This window comes from Pogona vitticeps, chromosome 2 (genome assembly GCF_051106095.1).
Source record: "Pogona vitticeps strain Pit_001003342236 chromosome 2, PviZW2.1, whole genome shotgun sequence".
Taxonomy (NCBI): Eukaryota; Metazoa; Chordata; class Lepidosauria; order Squamata; family Agamidae; genus Pogona; species Pogona vitticeps.
The window spans coordinates 1326622-1345076 of NC_135784.1; the positions used below are offsets into that span (position 1 = coordinate 1326622).

The following is an 18455-nucleotide window of genomic DNA, read 5'->3' on the forward strand; positions in this document are numbered from 1 at the left end:
CAGATGGGAAAACCTGACATCTGAGCGTTCAGCCTGGAGGCAGGCACTGCATCACGGCCTCTCCCAATTCGAAGAGACTCTTGCCCAGCAGGCCGAGGCAAAGAGGAAGTCACAAAAGCAGCAAAAGCAGGGAGCCAGACAGGGGACAGATTGGATTTGTCTTCAGTGTGGAAGGGACTGTCACTCTCGAATTGGCCTTCTCAGCCACACTAGACGCTGTTCCAAATTCTCCATACAGAGCACATTACCATAGTCTCTCGAGACTGAAGGATGCCTATGATTTACAGATATTTACAGCTTCAGTCCTTGTTCTATACACTACAGTTTAACAGTCACAAAGCCTTAAATCAGTGCTACAGTCTAGTAAATAGTCATATACCATATATCAGTCTGTTCAGCCAGAGTTCCACTCTCCAAGCACGTAGGTACGGCTTCCTCTGAACTCTCAGGCTTGGCTCCACAGCTACAGCACTTCACGACGATACAGCAACACAGCAACTTCTCCGAGATGGGCTGCTTCTAAGGCCCCACCTTCCCGGTCTAGGTGGATCGCATTTAGTCAGAACTCTGCACTATGACCTGTCTGTCTTCAGTGTCCCTGCACAGCATAGCCCAAAGCTTCTCTGAATTACTGAGACCCCTTCACAACCACAAGGCAGCAATCCATGAAGGGGCACAAAAGATCAGCTGCTTATTGATAAAATGATAATGAAGAATACAAAAAGATTAAAAGCTAACCTTAACATGCCCTGGTGTGATCCGGTCTGGTGTCTCTTATCTCTCTTACTGTGGATTTATTCAAAGAAGAAGGTGGTAGACCAAAATCTTCTAATAAAACAGGTTTATTATTTAACTTATCATCAACGTTGTTTATGTTCTGGTCATCCATTTCTTACTTTAATTAACTATCCTGGAAATTTATTTAGGCTATCTCAAGCCTGCGGAACCGCCATCAGTGGTTACAAATGAGAGAGAATTCTCACTTTGCAACCTAAGGGCATCACTGCGGCTAAAGCTCTTTACACATTCCAGGCATTTATATGGTTTCTCCCCAGTGTGAATCCTTTGATTTAACCTAAGGGCATCACTGTGACTAAAGCTCTTTCCACATTCCATGCATTTATGTGGTTTCTCCCCAGTGTGGATCCTTTGATGTACCCTAAGCTGACCACTCTGAATAAAGCTCTTTCCACATTCTATGCATTTATGTGGTTTCTCCCCAGTGTGGATCCTTTGATGTACCCTAAGCTGACTACTCTGACTAAAGCTCTTTCCACATTCTATGCATGTATGTGGTTTCTCCCCAGTGTGGGTTCTTTGATGTGACCTAAGGGCACCACTGTGACTAAAGCTCTTTCCACATTCTATGCATTTATGTGGTTTCTCCCCAGTGTGGATCCTTTCATGTGACCTAAGATTACCACTCTGACTAAAGCTCTTTCCACATTCCATGCATTTATGTGGTTTCTCCCCAGTGTGGGTCCTTTGATGTGACCTAAGATTACCACTCTGACTAAAGCTCTTTCCACATTCCATGCATTTATGTGGTTTCTCCCCAGTGTGGGTCTTTTGATGTGATCTAAGGGCATCACTGCAGCTAAAGCTCTTTCCACATTCCATGCATTTATGTGGTTTCTCCCCAGTGTGAGTCCTTTGATGCAACCTAAGGTTAGCATTCTGACTAAAGCTCTTTCCACATTCCATGCATTTATGTCGTTTCTCCCCAGTGTGGGTCCTTTGATGTACCCTAAGCTGATTACTCTGACTAAAGCTCTTTCCACATTCCATGCATTTATATGGTTTTTCCCCACTGTGGGTCCTTTGATGTAATCTAAGGGCATCACTGCGACTAAATTTCATTCCACATTCCACGCATGTATGTGGTTTCTCCCCAGTGTGGGTCCTGTGATGTGCTGTAAGCTTACCACTGCGACTAAAGCTCTTTCCACATTCCATGCATGTGTGTGGTTTCTCCCCACTGTGGGTCCTTTGATGTAATCTAAGGGCATCACTGCGACTAAATTTCATTCCACATTCCATGCATGTATGTGGTTTCTCCCCAGTGTGGTTACTGTGATGTGCCGTAAGCTTACCACTGCGACTAAAGCTCTTTCCACATTCTATGCATTTATGTGGTTTCTCCCCAGTGTGGGTCTTTTGATGTGATTTAAGGGCATCACTGCGGCTAAAGCTCTTTCCACATTCCATGCATTTATATGGTTTCTCCCCAGTGTGCGTCCTTTGATGTAACCTAAGGTGTCCACTCTGACTATAGCTCTTTCCACATTCCATGCATTTATGTCGTTTCTCCCCAGTGTGCATCCTTTGATGTAATCTAAGCTGACCACTGTAACTAAAGCTCTTTCCACATTCCATGCATTTATATAGTTTCTCCCAAGTCTGAGTTCTTCGATGTGAACGCTGATTTCTTCTCCTGCTGAAACTCTTTTCACATTCAATGTTTTTGTGTGATGTCTCCCCAGGGTGAGTTCTGTAAACTGAACTAGCAGCACTGCGCTGAAGCTGTCTCCACACTTCAGGCGTTTAAGCTGCTTCTGCTTTAGCTCGTGGGTTTTTCTAAACTTTTCTTTCCAGCTTCACTCTCGACTCTTTTCAGGGCCAGAAGAAGTGGCTCTGTATAATTCTGGCCATCGTCTTTGTTACCTGATAGGGAAAAAATATTTTGTGAGAATGTAGCACAGAGCAGAATCTAAACCAAAGAGCTTGCTCTGTCTTTGACTCCTTTGAAAGGCATATGTCTCCTGAAGGCTTTACTGGCAACATTTGGAAAATTTGCCGTATTGTGAAAACAGCATGGTATCCCCAAGGGACAGTGATGGGAAAATATAGTTGATTAATAATAAGCACTATCCAAAATAATATTAATCATGGGCCATCAAGACAATTCTGACTGATGGCAACCCTTTTTTGGGTGGGTTTCTAGGTAGAGAATACTCAGAAGTCTTTCCCCATTCCCTGCTTCTGGGACCCTGCAGTTTCCGGAAGGCCACAAAGGTTGGCCTTACCTGTGGGAGAGACAGTGGGGAACCTCTGTTTCTGCAACCAGATATTTAAACCACTGACCTATCCAGCCAGCTTACTCAGAAATAAAAGGAGGGTTTGATTAGAATTGAGCTTTTACTAGAAAAGTTCCATGGTTTACTTGCAAATTTCCTCCACTGTACAGTACTTAATTTAAAGGCATTGCAAGTCCACAAATGTATTGAAAATGGTGAACCCATGAAAGAAAAGGGGAAGGAAGAGTTGGAGAACCTGGATTAATAAAAAGCCACTGTTGGCTCATATTTAGCTTGCGATCTACAACAATTCCAACATTCCTCTCGCTCGTACTTTTGCTGAGCGATGTATCCCCCATCTTTTAACTGTGCAATTGGTTCCTTTTTCCAAGGTGCAGGACTTTGCACTTGACCGTGGCCAGGTAGGATCTTGCCAAAAAGGGGGGGGGGGAACATTATTAAATGTAGTGGTGAGGGTTTATCGGTTAGGGTTTTTTTAAAGGAAAAGAGTAAAGTCTGAGGATTTGTTACTATTGGGTGTTGCTTTGCTGGGATATGTCAACAGAATATGGGACCAAATGGAGATGTGATGCTAAACATTTATCTTTATTTATTAAGACTTTAAACCATTCCATTTTAATGGTTTAAAGTCTTGATAAATAAAGATAAATGTTAATGAAGAGAAAGATCAGTTAAACCCTACCAAGGATGAAATAAGGTATAACGTATTTTTTGCTCCATAAGACACACATATTTTTTAGAGGAGGAAAACAGGGAAAATATATTCTGAACCAAATAGTGTAATAAAATATTTAATAAACTACAACAGAATAACATTTGAACCATGTAAATTGAACAGCAGTCAACAGTGGCATTAAGAACCATTACCACTGTCATTAACAAATGGAGACTTAAAGCTTTGTGTACTCTAGTTTATGTACCATAAATTTGTGTACCATAAATTTAATTCAAGTACATATAGACCATTATCAGGCAGTGATAAGACCTATACCACACTACCTATATTTTACATTTCCTTTCATCCACCTCCTCCCCATGCTTATAGAAATGTCTCAACGACAGATGAGATTGTTGTGCAACTCTGCCCAGCTACAGCTCAAGGCCATGTTAAATTAGAAATGGTTTGTCTGATTTGGCACTGCATTGAGAGGTCCCTTTTAGTTGTGTGGAGGATAAATAGTGGAATCAAACTATTTAACAGCTGGTTTTCCTTATTTACTTTAGGTTATGCAAAAGAACAGCAACACAACGCTTAACCCATTCACCAGCAGTAGCACATGCTCAGCATAAGACCAAATCTCGGGCTTTTGACATAATTGAACATTTATAGCATGCAAGGCACAACAGCCATGAACAATGTTCTTGACGAGCCAAAAAAAAAAAACTGAATACAAACTATAGTAGCTGAAATCAGGAAGCAGGTACTGTAATCCAGTTAGAAGTCACGAGGCACAGTTAGTTTCCTTGCTGCAACACCCTTTGGAAATACATTCTCTATTAGATTCCCAGAACTGGTTGAAAAGTTTGGAAGTCGAATCCAAATTTCCCATAGAAATGAATTGAAAATTAAATAATGCATTCTTATGGGGAAAAAAGGTCAGAAACTTTTAAAAAGTTAAAAGAAAGTCACTTACCAGGTACTGTAGACTGAGCCTGGCTCTTCACAGTGCCTTGGTAGACCTCAGAACAGCCAAAAAAGAGCCCCAAACAGCTAAAAGCCAGCCGGCAGCCGGCAGCCATTTTGTGCTCTTCTCTGCTCCTGCCCCCCCCTCTCCCCACCTAACAGCTGATCGGCGCTGGTCTGAAGCGCTTCCTAGGCAAGCAGGTTTCAACTCAAACGGAGCACCTTTTCACCCAAACAGGGTTTAACCCAAAACAAGCAGCTTTTAAACTAAATTTCACATTTTAAAATGGCAATCCCAGGCAATCCCAGGTCTCTCTTCCTAGCTCTCTAACTGCTTGTAGCAAGGAAGCAGTGTAGGATTGTGGGAGGAACATTCCAGCCCCTGATGGGGGTCCTGTGGGGCACCCCAAAACACAGAAGAGCTTTCCTGGCCTCTTTCAGGACTGGGGCTGTGCAGCCCTGCTCTGATCAGGAGGTGCAGCCGGGGCATCACCATGCCTTTGGGGGATAGGGCACAGAAAGGGGAAGAATTTTCAGGAGCCATTCCAACTCATACCTGGCAGGGGAGATACCACTACCGTAAAAGTGGCTTTCCCAGGGGAAGGCCCATCCACCGCACCCCGGATGTGCCAACCCCCACGACTTCCCCAAATGCAGGAAAATCAACTGCCTAAGTGGGGAACTATGTTTCTGGTTTCTCCGAGTTTTTCTAAAATCACTCTTTTTTCCCCTTTGCTCCTTGCCTATTTTCATTGCCTATTGCTTTTAGAGATAATTGAAAGGAGATGTAAAGAAGTTTACTTCATGAATGCAAGTTTACTTTTTATTCATTAGCATATAAAAGTTATTTTATAATAGATTATATATAGTTGCACCTAGTGATTGTGATTTAGAGTTTGTAAGAGAGACGTAGGGTTCTTAAAAGTAGCAGATCATGCATTGGTAAACATGGATTTTAAGGGTGCATGTGATTATAAAAAAGCTAGGAGGTGGCGTTTACATACAGGAAATTACCCATAGCCAGAGAAACAAACTGCATGTAGGTCAGCCAAACCCCTGAAGCTGATTCACTGGGAAAGTCTGAGGCTGCCGTAGCCACGGGCAGGTGCCTGGGATTGTAGGGGCTGAAGTTGGTATAAAATCAGCTGAGGGAGGAGCATTTGTTGCTGCACGTTTGCTTAAGGGTGGTCAGGCTGATAGTGGGATTGTGAGTAAACAGTCATTCTGTGTTCTGTACATGCCGTTATGCTGAAGTTAAGCTATTTAAGTTAAATGTTTCAATACAAAGTATTTTTACAATTACGTTTGCCTGTCATACATTTTTGCATCCGGAGAGAAAGACAAAGCACGGAGTTTCTGTCAGGTCTCTTCTCATTCCCTCCAGAGGGGCAACATCTATGCTTCCGCCAAGGACACTGTCTGTGTCCACATATCAAAAGTTTCTTGACATTTTACAACATAAACATAAATTAGAGAAAATGGAGAAAGATTTTATGGAAATATGGAGGATAACTTGTAAGAGAGGGTAGTAAGGAAAGCCTAATTTAACGCATTATGAAATGTGTAACAAAGGGCTTTAGGATGGAATCAATAAAGAAAGATTTGAAAGACTGGTAAAACATAATTAACAGATTTTGAAATGGTGATGAAAAAGCAAGGGTTAATAAAAGGTACTGGTATTAATATCAGAAACTAGGTGAAACCAACATGAATTTGACCCAACTCCGGGTGGCAGTGGAAGACAGGAGGGCCCGGCGTGCTCCGGTCCACGGGGTCACAAAGAGTGACCCCTCACAGGGTGAAAATTAAGACTGTGCTGCCGGGCTCCTCACATGAGGGAAAAAGAAAGAAAGAAAAAAAAGATGGATTCACCCAGAACTTAAAATGCAGGATTCAGGAAATGCCAGGTGCACTATAACAATAGAAGAGACCAAATAATGAAGCCGGGTTTCATGAAAGGAAAGGCAAGTCTAAAAATGAAAATCAGTCGTGCTCACTGCATTGCCTTCTCTTTTACGGGATGAAAGGATCATAATTCACAGAACTCAGCTTCAGACCACTACACGTCCACCCTATCTTCTCTTTTTCCTACCGTTTTTCCTTGGGTCCCACCTAGGCTATAAACATCAGCAGTAGATGTATCCCAAATGACCCACCCCGCCATCTTCTAGGAAGGATGCTAAAAGCACAGGGTGGCTGCAGAAAACAACGGAGTCTCACCAGTGGGGGCAGGCCCTGTTCGAGGGAAGACTTCACCATGTAAGCTTCAGCCACCCTGACTATCAATATGAAAGCACTGAAAGAGCATTTGTGGGAGTTCTCTTTTGCAAGATTCTCCCTGGTGTTGTTCTATTTTAGATGTTTAATAGGCCACCTGCTGTCATGAAAGGTGATTCCACATCGTACCCTTGGGCACACAATCTTTGATGTTACGTTGGATCCGTGTGACCAACTGCGTGTCATGCCATCTGCATTGCTTGAGGATAAAGCCCAAAACAGTTAAGCCAACATATCATCTGATGTGCGAAAGCGCCTAAGTCTAGCCACAGTGTCATTTCCATTCTCTATGGGTTGCTTCATACGAGGGAAGGTTATTTTTCTAGCTAAAGGTTTTTCCAAGTTCCATGCATTTCTGCTTCTGTTCTTTGAGGGTTCTTTGATGGGAACTCCGCCTTCTGCTATGAATGAAGCTCTTCCCACATTCCTGACATGTCTATGGTTTTTCCCTTGTGGATTCTTTGATGTCTAGCATAAGATGAACTGTCAGTGAAGCTCTTTCCACATTCCATGCATTTATAGGGTTTCTCACCTCTGTGGGTCCTTCGATGTATAATATATGATCCACTGTAACTGAAGCTCTTGTTATCTGGTTTCTTGCCGGTGTGGATCCTTTGGTGTGAAGTTAAGTGTCCAGTCCGATTGAAACTCTTTCCACATTCCATAAATTTATATGGTCTCTCCCCTGTGTGGGTCATTTGGATTCAGGGACTTCTCTGATCCCCTTTTTTTGTCTCCTTTGATTTCCAAATGCCTTTTTTTCCTGATTCAGACTCTAGAGTGTTCTTACCGTTCTGTTCTTTACCTGAGGCAAAAGGAAGAAAGAAATCTCATTCCTAATTCAAAAGAGAAATGGAAGATATGGTAGATTATACCTGGTTTCATCATCTCCAAGAGTCCTTCGTTTCTTCTTTGTACCCTTGGCACAACTCGGTGTTTCCTTTAGAATAGGATACCCTTTACCAGGAAGGGACGTGGTGGCGCTGTGGGCTAAACCGCAGAAGCTTGTGCTGCAGGGTCAGAAGACCAGCAGTCATAAGATCGAATCCACATGATGGAGTGAGCGCCCGTTGATTGTCCCAGCTCCCGTCAACATAGCAGTTCGAAAGCATGCAAATGTGAGTAGATAAATAGGGACCACCTCGGTGGGAAGGTGTAGCGGTCACTCTGAAGCCTCTATCAACTCAGGCCTCCAGGAGTGCTCACTCTCCTTCTTCAACTGCTGCCACCAAATATTAATAACAAAATAAAATGAGTAAATCACAGGTAGATATTCAGGGTTTCTTATTCACTAAAACACACAGACGTTTCCCTCACTGACTATTTGGCTCACAGGCCTACAGACACGCTAATCACTAACTCTCACAGGATCTCTCTCTCATTCATTCCAAAACTCTCAATTTCCCTCTCACACCTCACACACCCCTATATATACTCCAGCTCCTCCCCCTTCAGCACCACCCTCCGTCCCCTCATTGGCTGATGTTCCACTGCCCAGCTGTGACGGACAGATGAGAGCAGGGCTGAATGCTACATACCTCCCCCCTTAACAAGTTGTTTCATGGGGGAAAAGCTAAAGTGCTTTCCTCTCATGAACAACGAGGATCAAGACAAAATTACATTATCCCAAAAATACCATTACACTTACCAAACATTTACATAAACATTAATTAAACATCTTACCTACATGTTATATTTTAACCTTACACTCTAGTTGCAAGTTCCACTATATACATTAACACTTCTAATGTTCATTCAGGCCCATACTTAATAATAAACTATAACATTTAAACATACTTACATACAATTCCCTTTGCTTACATAACATATAACATTTATCAATGGGTAAATGTACATCAACCTTTTATTACTTTCACCATTATATGAGTCCATTCTTTTCTTCTTTAGTCTTCTGGTCTTCTTGAGAGGGCACCTGCAGCACCATTCTGAGTCCCTTTAATTACTCGAACCTCAAAATCAAAGTCCTGCAGGATCAAAGCCCATCTCATCAGCTTGCTGTTGTTGGCTTTGATAGTCCTTAACCACAATAGTGGGGAATGGTCAGTACACAAGACAAAATGTCTTCCCCAAATATATGGCTTAAGTTTCTGAACAGCGTACACGATAGCAAGACACTCTTTTTCGATGGTGGAAAGATGTCTCTCGCCTCCCTGCAGCTTTTTGCTCAGGTACGCCACTGGATGAAGATCTCCGCCGTCGTCACTCTGGCCCAGCACGGTTCCTAACCCGGTGTTGGATGCAGCGGTGAAGATGGTAAACTCGCGCTGGAAATCCAGAGCTCTTAAGACTGGGTTGGTTATCAATGCCTCCTTCAGCTTCCCGAACGCCTCCTCACATCTGCTGGTCCACTGGATACTATCAGCACTCTTCTTGCGTGTTAAGTCAGTTAAGGGAGCTGGTATCTCGCTGAATCTAGGAATAAACCTTCTATAATAGCCTACCAGCCCAAGAAAAGATCGGACATTTTTCTTGGTGGTGGGTCTAGGCCAGTTACTAATAGCTTCCACTTTGGCTTCTAGGGGTTTGATCCTACCTAACCCTACTACATGACCTAAGTACTTCAATTCGGGGCTATCCAGCTGGCATTTGCACACTTCCACTGTTAGCCCAGCTGCTTGCACTCTTTGCAGCACTGTCTCTATGTGATAAAGGTGATCTTTCCAGGAGTGACTAAAGATCCCTATATCGTCAATGTAAGCCACTGTGAAGTCGCTAAGCCCTTGTAAAGTTTTGTCCATAAGTCTTTGGAATGTTGCTGGTGAGTTTCTTAAACCAAAACTCAGGATATGGAACTCGTATAAACCAAAAGGGCTACAAAAGGCTGTCTTCTCCTGATCTTTGGGGTCAATTCTCACTTGCCAAACCCCTTTTGTTAGATCTAGGCATGAAGTATATTGACATCCCCCTATGGTCTCTATTAGGTTGTCTAATCTGGGCATAGGATATGCATCCGGCTTGGTTACATGGTTCAGCTTTCTATAGTCAACACAAAATCGAATACTGCCATCAGGCTTGTCAACCAAGACTATAGGAGCAGACCAAGGGCTGGATGAAGGAACAATGGTGTTTTCTTTCAACATATCATCTAGCTCCTTGCGCACCTTATCAACATATGGCCCAGTGACTCTATATGGAGTAACTGCTTGTGGGGGTGCATCTCCTGTATCAATCTTGTGCACCACTCCCTTGGCTAACCCTGGTTTGCTTGAGAAAACCTGTTGGTACTTTGTAACCAAGGCCCTCAAATCACTTTGTTACTCATGGGAAAGTACAGGGCTAATTCTGACATCTTCAGGGTTATATCTAGCTTTCCCCCTCCCCTCCCAATATGGTAAGTCATGTTTCTCATTGTCAGCTTCGTGGCAAACAACACTCTATTCTCTTCCCTATAATAGGGTTTGATCCCACATATTTGCCACAGGCTCTGCATGAGCTTTGAGGTAAAGGATGATCCTAAGTCAGTTACTATTAAAGACGCAAAGCCCATACGGCTCATATAACTCAGCAAGGCATCAGCCACAGTATGAGTCTCAATATTCCTCAGAGGAATGGCCTCTGGGTATCGTGTGGCATAATCGACAATGGTCAGAATAAATCTGTTCCCCCTCTGGGTGACTCTAGGCAATGGTCCTATAATATCCATACCAATGTGTTGGAATGGGATAGAAATTATTGGTAAAGGGCATAGCTTCGCTTTAGTTTTATCATTGCTATTACCCTGCCTTTGACAAACATTGTGGGGGTACCATTCCCAAGGTTGCTAAGCCACATGGGTGTTCTAGTGAGGGAAAACTCGCCTAGCATCCTGTGGCTGCTTCTGAGGGAAGGAGCTGCCATCATTCTCCCTCCTTCTCATTATCATAGAGAGCTTGCTATAGAGGCCTTTCCTTAGGCCAATCAGAGGGCTTGACTAATTGCCTTTCTCCAGACCAACCCTAATGTAACCATTGTCCTATCTGAACCCTGTCTACTACCTGTAATGCTGTCACTACCTGTGACCTTCTAATGTTAATAAAAGGACAGTCTCCTGGTGGCAGAACGGAGAACGGAGAACATAGAAGAACATAGAAGAATGATCCAGATCACTTCTCATTCTGCTTCCTTGCTGAGTCGTCCACCAGGAGTACTGCTGGCATCTGTGTGTGTGGCTGACTTCTTCCATCTATTGCTCTTTGCTATCCTATTACCTACCATGTGGTGATCACCACAAAGCTCATAATCCTGCTCATTGCCTGAACCCCAACAAAACATCACAACTTTGACAGAAAATTTTAATCTGCTTTCCCATCTCAGGCCAGTAGAAATTTTGTGATATTCTTTGTTTGGTTTTATTAATGCCTAGATGAGCAGAAAATACATCTGAGTGTCCCCTTTCTATAAGATTTTCCCCTCCTTTCCTGGGGTTCACCAGAGACTCTCGGTACAATAAGCCGTGTGCATTCCCTTCCTATGACTTTCATTCCCTTCCTCAGCTGTCCCTGTATTCTCTTGTTGGGAACGTGTTAGAACTAAAACCCTCTTTACATGCTCAGAGAGGTCAGTTCTAATCAAAACCGTTGCTGGCAACTGTGAAGAAATTCCTATTCTCCAATGTCCTTCCTATCCCTGATATCGAATGGATATTCCAGCCACAGGCAAAACAACAGCTTCTTCTCCAATTCCCTTAATAGACATGTTTTCCCCTTTCAAAATGTATTTCTGAGGGACTATATCAGGGTGACATAGGGTTACTTGTGAGCACGAGTCCTTCAGAGCCATGTATTTATTATTAAAGACATAAATATTGTCTCCAGCTGTTTTAAATAACTCCTGGTCTGTTTTAATTAAAAAGCAATGTCTAACTTCTGCCAAAGGAAGATCAGGTTCAATATTTTCAGCTTGTGTAGAGAGCTCAGCTTGTGTTGCCATAGCGACTAACTCCTCCCTTGGTGGATTAACCTGTTCCTGCTGCACACAGTATACAGCTTTAGGCTCACTTAAATTTCCTTTTTGTGGCCCAAATTCTCTATTTTTACCACACTGGGTTGAAATGTGGCCTTTTTCTCCACACTGAAAACAAGTCCTAAAGTTCACTTGATCATTCCCAGCACCCTTAACTCCTTTTCCCTCCAAATTTTGGTTTCTGGTCTGGTTCTGATCTGAGGGCTTGCCCACAAAATGGCCCCTGACCTTCTGCTGGTTCTTAAATTGTCCTCTGGGATATTTATTTGTGTCCTCCCAAGCTTTCCTCACAACTTTTCCCTCAGAAAAGCTGGGTTTTCTAATCTGGAAAATAAAATCAGCAACCTCCCCTGCCTCTTGCAAATTTCTGGGTTTCTTGTCCCTGACTAAATACTTCAGTTCTCCAGGTAGGAGAGAATAAAACTGCTCCAGTCCAATGATGTTTTTAAGATCCTGTACGGTCTGAACTCCCTCCTGTACAAGCCATTTGTCCAGATATCTGGTCAAGTTTGCCCCTAACTGAGAGCAAGACTCATCAGGTTTCTTGGTTAGAGCCCTGAACTTCTGTCTCAAATGTTCTGAATTTATGCCATACCTGGCAAAAACAAATTTTTTGTATTCCTCATCATTTTTAATTAATTCCAAAGGCATCTCAGCATAGATCTCAGCCAGGCCTCCACTAATTTGAGATCTCAACACTATCATTCTTTCAGATTCCCTCACTTCAAAATCACATGCTCTCTCAAACATCACCAGAAATGATTCCGGATCATCTCCTTTTCTAAAGACTGGGAATCTTTTCAGGTCTGCCTTTGACAACTGTCTCCCCTCAGAGTTAGCTCTGCCATCGTTGTTATTGTTATTGTTGGCCAGAGCCTCCAGTTCTAGCCTCCTAAGTTCAAATAACATTCTCTCTTTCTCTAAGGCAATCTCCTCTCTCTCCATTTCTGCATTCCTATCCATTTCTCTTTGTCTCATTCTTTCGTTCTCCATTTCTAAGGCCATTTGTCTTTCCTCAGCTTTGGCTTTCATTTCTAGCTCCAATTTCCACTTTCTGAAATCTAATGGGTCTTCCCTTGAGGTCTCTCTCTCCTGATCTGAGGTAAATCCTCCCTCAGAATCTCCATTTTCTTGATATGACCCAACTGCCATTTCACAAGGCACTTGCTCAGCTTTCTTTCCCCTGGTTAAAGGCATTTTCCTTTCCCATACAATCCAGACAATGTAGTTGCTGACCAGACAACCTGGAGAGTGAAGTCAAGTGGGCCTGAGAAAGCATAGCTAACAACAAGGTCAGTGGAGGTGATGGCATCCCAGTTGAACTATTTAAAATCTTAAAAGATGACGCTGTTAAGGTGCTACATTCCATATGCCAGCAAGTTTGGAAAACTCAACAATGGCCAGAGGATTGGAAAAGATCAGTCTACATCCCAGTCCCAAAGAAAGACAGTGCCAAAGAATGCTCTAACTACCATACAATTGCACTCATTTCCCACGCTAGCAAGGTTATGCTCAAAATCCTACAAGGTAGGCTTCAGCAGTATGTGGACCGAGAACTCCCAGAAGTGCAAGCTGGATTTCGAAGGGGCAGAGGAACCCGAGACCAAATTTATTTATTTATGTATTCTATTTATATCCCGCCTATCTGGTTGTTGCGACGAGATAGGCAGGATAGAGGTTACAAGCCTCTATCCAAGGGAATTTGGATAGAGGTTACAAGCCTCTATCCAAATTGCTAACATGCGCTGGATTATGGAGAAAGCCAGAGAGTTCCAGAAAAACAGCGACTTCTTCATTGATATGCAAAAGCCTTTGACCACAGCAAACTTGGAAAAGGAGTACAAGGCTGCCTATTGTCCCCCAGCTTATTTAACTTATATGCGGAATACATCATGCAAAAGGCAGGACTGGATGAATCCCAAACCGGAATTAAGATTGCCGGAAGAAATATCTACAGCCTTCGATATGCAGATGATACCACTCTGATGGCAGAAAGTGAGGAGAAATTTAAAAAACCTGTCCTCAGATGCCGGCCAGAGAGATTGGTGAAACATCAGGAAGAACAACGTTCCGAACATGGCCAAAGAGCCCGAAAAACTCACAACAACCATTAGATGCCGGCCGTGAAAGCCTTCGCGAATACATTAATATTAACGAACCTCTTAATGAAGCTGAAAGAGGAGAGTGCCAAAAATGGTTTGAAGCTCAACATCAAAAAAAAACTACGATCATGGCCACTGGTCCCATCACCTCCTGGCGAATAGAAAGGGAAGATATGGAGGCGGTGACGGATTTTACTTTCTTGGGCTCCATCATCACTGCAGATGGAGACAGCAGCCCCGAAATTAAAAGATACCTGCATCTTTGGATGAAAGCGGTGACAAACCTTGACAGCATCTTTAAAAGCAGAGACATCATCTTGCCAACAAAGGTCCGCATAGTCAAAGCTATGGTTTTTCCTGTAGTGTTGTATGGAAGTGAGAGCTGGGCCATAAAGAAGGCTGACTGCCGAGGAATTGATGCTTTTGAATTGTGGTGCTGGAGGAGACTCTTGAGAGTCCCCTGGACTGCAAGGAGAAGAAACCTATCCATTTTGAAGGAAATCAACCCTGAGTGCTCACTGGAAGGACAGATCCTGAACCTGAGGCTCCAGTACTTTGGCTATCTCATGAGAAGAGAAGACTCCTTGGAAAAGACCCTGATGTTAGGAAAGTGTGAGGGCAAGAGGAGAAGGGGACGACAAAGGATGAGATGGTTGGACAGTGTCATTAAAGCAACCAACATGAATTTGACCAAACTCCGGGAGGCAGCGGAAAACAGGAGTGCCTGGCGTGGTCTGGTCCATGGGGTCAGGAAGAGTAAGAGACAAATTCACAACTAAACAACAACAACTACAGTGTGTGTTTACTCATCGTTGTCAGCTTTAAATACTGTCTTTTTAATGATGTAAGCTGAACTGGGCCTTTCTTTAGGTGAATGGTGGGATAAAATGTTTTAAATAAACACCATGTCAGAGGAAGACATGGCACCTTGCTCAAGGCTGGCCGAGAAAGCCTGTCCAGAGCACAGGATCCAGTCCCACCACCCACCCAATGGCGTCTGGACAGCCAATCAGTGCAGGGAGAAATACAATGAAGAAGGCAAAATGATCCTTACCCAGAGAGACCTTCTTCCTGAGATTCTCCCGGGGGACCTCCTTCTGCAGAGCCCTCCGGCCTCGATCCAGGACGGCCTGCGCTCCTGCCCGGAAATGCACCCCTGCGCCTGGAAACGACCCAGGAATCTGGAAAAGGAAAAAAGAGAAATTGGAGGGCCAAACCCCAAACCCCGTTTCTTGGGTGGCCTGTTAGAGGGAAGCCCCAAAACCCACGCTCAGCACCGCCATTCCCAAAGGACAGCATTTCCTGGGAAATCCCAATGAAAAACTGACATTTCACATCCTTTTTCTTCATTTTCCAAGGAGGAGGAGCTCAAACCTACTGGTCAGGGAAAAGGGCTTTCGCCGTTTCTCTCCTTTTTCCTGAAACAGAAAGAGGGCCCCCGTTGGCCTTGCTCTCCCACTCTGCCCCAAACCTTTTTTTTTACGCGGAGAAGTAGGAAATCTTCAGTTTTGGGCAGGAGGCGAATTTTAAAAAAGAAGAAAGGCAGGAGAAGAAGCCTGGATTCCCAGAGAGGAAGACGAGGACTTTGGGCTTCTGTCTCCCGCCAGGTTGGTCCCTGGAGGGCGACGTGTCACCCCTTCTCCTCCTTCGCGGCTCCTGGCCTCTCCTCCTGGCCTCGAGGTGCCCCTTCTCTGCTCCTGGATCCCTCTCCCCCCCCCAAAAAAATGGCATCTGTCAGACCCTTTGAAAGAGGCCACCTCCTCTCCACCCCCTTGGTGTACTTTCTCCCCCCCTGCACCCTCGGGGGGGGGCTTCTTCTCTTCCTCCTCCTCCTCTCCTTACTTTCCCTTTCCTGCAGCCTACTCGAGAGGAGGAGGAGGGGGCCAGTTCCCCAGTTTCCCTCTTTTGCCTCTTCTTACTCATCATGAATGACCCCCCACCCGACCCTCGGACCCCTTGGGAGGAAGCGGCCTCTCGGACCCCCCTCCCCCCCCGGGGCCCCTATTATTATTTCTCCCTCCAGGATCGATGGAGGGGCCCAGAGAGACCTTCCTCACAACCACCCCCTCCCCATTTGTGATCTCCATCGGGAGAGGAAGGGGCTCTGACTTCCTTTCCCGATCATGGCCATGGTGGATCAGGATTATCATCATCATCATCATCATCATCATCATCATCATCATCATCATCATCATCATCATCATCATCATCACCTCTCTCTCTCTGGAAGGGGTCTGGAGTTTTAGAGGAGCTTCCTGGGGGGGCCTTCTCTTCTTCTTCCTCCTCCTCTCCTGTCCTTTCCTTTTTCCTGCAGCCTACTCGAGAGGAGGAGGAGGTCGAGTACCTGTTTCCCTTTTTTGCCTCTTCGTTGGGGGCCCTCGGAAGAAGGGGCGGTGGGGGCTTCTCAGGGGCTCCGACTTCCTCTCCGGATCCTGGGCTGGAGGGCTGCCTTTCTCTCCGCCTGGGGCTGCCCCTGGCCACACTCCAGAGAAGGCAGCTGCTGCCTGAGGGCTCCCTGGGTGGGTGGGGATCATGATGATGATCATCATCTTCTCTCTCTCTCTGGCTGGGGGTGTCAGAGGAGCTCCTGTATCCCAGGCAAGTGGCTCAGATCAGGCTCCTCCTCCTCCTTCCCCATAGCTGGCACCCCCTGTCTTCATCCCTCCCCCCAAGCCCCCACGTGTCTGGGACTCCCACCCCAGAGCCCCCCACCTCCGGCAGCCTCTCCTGGAGCCCAGGACCCCCCCTCCTTCCCTTCTGACACCCATTTGCCCACCCCGAACATGCACAGGTGGGGGGTGGCAATGGGGGTGGAGGTGGGAGTCAAGCGCCAGGTGTGTGTGTGTGGGGGGGAGGAATTTGCAAACCTGATGGCCCAGAAAAGGTCCCCCCCAAAACACACACACACACAGACACACAGGTTTCATTGGTTTGAAAGGCTTCCCCCCCCATTATTTTGCCAACCCATAGCCTTCCCTCCATCCCCCCCATCCCCTTCCCACCTCCTTCCAGGTCCTGAAGGGGGGAAATCCGCAAGAAGGCTTCCCTGCAACGGGGTGTGTGTGTGGGGGGTGGGTGGGTGGGGGGGGTGTGGCGGCGCGAATGTTCCTCCGCTGACCATAGAGAGGGCAGGGAGGGAAAGAGAGGCAAAAGGTCCCCCTCCTTCCGGTTGCACCTAGAAAAGTCTCTCCGGTTGTGCATAGACACTGATGTTTCGGCAGGCCTTCCCCTCAACCAATTCCTGATTTTCCCTCTTTTTTCCTCTCTCCTAGTGTCTGTTCCATCTTGTCCAAAGTTTGTCCCCTTTTAAAATTGTTTTTAATTATATTGTATCATGCTTGTTGTAAGCCGCCTAGAGTGGTCTTAAGTGACTAGATAGGCGGGATATAAATTAAATAAATAAATAAATAAATAAATAAATAAATAAATAAATAAATAAATAAATAAATAAAATAAGTAGAGCTACGAAAAACCCCTCCCAGCCTGCTACCTTTTTCTACCTCTAGGTTTCCCTTTTCCCTTCCCGCGAAGCTTTGAAGCCGGAATGAATGAATGAATGAATGAATGAAAGGGGGTGGGGGAGGGGGTGGTTGTGAAATAGCAAAAAAGGGGGTGGGGTGGAGCTTTTATCTTCCTGCAAAAAGAGAGGGGGGAAGAATTCATCCCAGTGAGGCAAGGGGGGGCAGAAGGGGGAGATCCCACACCGAGGGGGGGGGATCCTCAGCTCCCCCCTCCCCCATATTCCTAGCTCTCCCCTCCCCCTCACCGCTGGGCCCTCCCCTCCTCTGCCCCCTTTTCTCTCCCCCCCCCGATGGAGGAAGGCCCGGAGAAGGAGAAGCCCCCACCCCACCCCGTTTTCACCCCATGGCCAAGAGCCAGGCGATGGAAGAACCCCCAGGCTTCCTCTCTCAAGTGACCTGCGGGCAGAGAGAGGGTGGGAGGAGGGGGTCTCGGGAGGATCCTGCGTCAAAATCCGGGGGGGGATCCAGGGGGGTCCGGGCTCCAAACGCATGGAAAGCCTGTTTTTGTACCTCTGGAGAGCCCTGAACCTGGGGAAACCCCCTGCTTTGTCTCCTCATGTGCAAGTATAGGTGGGACCTTCGAGGATGCCCTTGCCTGATCCACATTTATCGGATCCAGTCCATATGGTGGCATCATCCCCCTTCCTATCAGGTTTCTAGAAACCCTAATAAATGTGTCTCCCATGATCACCCTTTCCAGGAGGTCAAAGGCATCCAGTGAGGTTGCTGCCCTTTTCGGTTTCTTTTATAGCCACACTCTATATAGAAGATTTATCCGCCTTTCAGTTGCATCTGACCTTTCTCTGCCTGGCACAAAGACCTCGTGATCTGTGTGGATAGAATTTGTGGCAAACTTATTCAACCTTAGGGCCAAAATTGAGGAGACTCTTTCCTTTTTTTGACCCTGATGACAACCCAGGTGCGAAGCCTG

General features: G+C 45.4%; 2 protein-coding genes across 2 annotated transcripts in view; both read right to left on the reverse strand.

Moving 5' to 3' along the window:
• The window catches only part of LOC144587072 (uncharacterized), a 78683-nt gene extending 63198 nt beyond the window's left edge, over positions 1–15485 (reverse strand). Inside the window, exon 1 of the mRNA XM_078386421.1 lies at positions 15058–15485. The gene's annotated coding sequence lies outside the window, so the exon portion shown is untranslated. The remainder of the gene's footprint in view (positions 1–15057) is intronic.
• Positions 1–18455, reverse strand: part of LOC144587237 (uncharacterized) — a 139690-nt gene that overhangs the window by 109022 nt on the left and 12213 nt on the right. The window lies entirely within an intron of this gene.